Genomic DNA, 594 nt, shown 5'->3' on the forward strand with positions numbered 1-594 from the left:
GATCAGAAGGTTGCGTGTTCAAATCACGTCGGAGTCAGTGGTGATTCTCCCTTCCCCTTTGCTCACCTACTTCTATCCCCAAATCCCTACTGCCCTCTACTTATTGACTGCCTACAACGAACCTCACACTTGCCATTCAACTGCTTTTATGGCCCTCCTTTTCTCCACCTTCTACTATACTACACTACTCCACACTGAACTACATGATTTTGCACGACACCACTACTTTAATTTGCCCACTTTGATTACAGAGGCGAATGTGGAGGTGTGCTGGCATATAGAGAAGAGAGTATAGCTGATGACGGGAAACGGGCGAGTAGGAGGTGAGATGAAACAACGTGGCATACGAAGGCAATTGCGCGCCAGAGAATTTGATCCTAGTAGGTTGTTGCATAATTTATCTTCTGAATTATCTTGCGATGCGCCTCCTCTGTATAGGTGCCTTAAACAATTAAGGATTCGAAGCACAGCATAGAATGCACCTAAGTGATAATAGTCAATAAACGACATAAATGAACGCGCACAAAGCGCAAATGTGTCGCCGACTCCCACGCACCGCTAATCCTAAATTAGGAAAGTAGACAGACTCCAGGT

This window comes from Echinococcus granulosus (assembly GCF_000524195.1).
Source record: "Echinococcus granulosus chromosome Unknown EG_S00167, whole genome shotgun sequence".
Taxonomy (NCBI): Eukaryota; Metazoa; Platyhelminthes; class Cestoda; order Cyclophyllidea; family Taeniidae; genus Echinococcus; species Echinococcus granulosus.